Raw genomic sequence first — 569 nt, forward strand, 5'->3', positions numbered from 1 at the left:
TGGTCATAAACATTACTGTACTAAATATGAAAATAGAACAATTCACATTAAATTGAATTTTGATTTAAATTTGAACTACATTCACACGGTTCATCGACTAATCGATTAGCTAATAAATGAATGGACGGCTGATTAACTGGTGGGAGTGAATGTTTTCTGGTCCCTCTGGTCCACGTTGTCCACCGTGTCCTGACATTTAATGGACTGAGCAGCCGACCGATGAAGCATTAATCCTCAGGATGATGCTCATCCAGCCTCCTTTCTGTCTCTGAACGTCTCCTTTGTTGTCTCTTCGTAATGAGCTTCTCCTCCGGAGCTCATCTCTGAGCAGGAACCACGTCTCAGCTCTGATCAGCTGCAGGGACGGACTCCAGCCTCCTCTGTCTGCTCAGATCGCCCCGATGATGACATCTGCAGCATACAGTCATGACATCACTTCCTGTTCCTGGAGTCCGACCGTCCTTCATCCTCCTGCTCTGGAGCTGATGAACCTTCAGTCCCCCTGAGGTCCACTTCAGCAGAAACACCTTTAGGCCTTTAGTCTGATGAATACGAGACGTGATGACTCC

This window comes from Stegastes partitus, unplaced genomic scaffold, assembly GCF_000690725.1.
Source record: "Stegastes partitus isolate 25-593 unplaced genomic scaffold, Stegastes_partitus-1.0.2 Scaffold797, whole genome shotgun sequence".
NCBI lineage: Eukaryota > Metazoa > Chordata > Actinopteri > Pomacentridae > Stegastes > Stegastes partitus.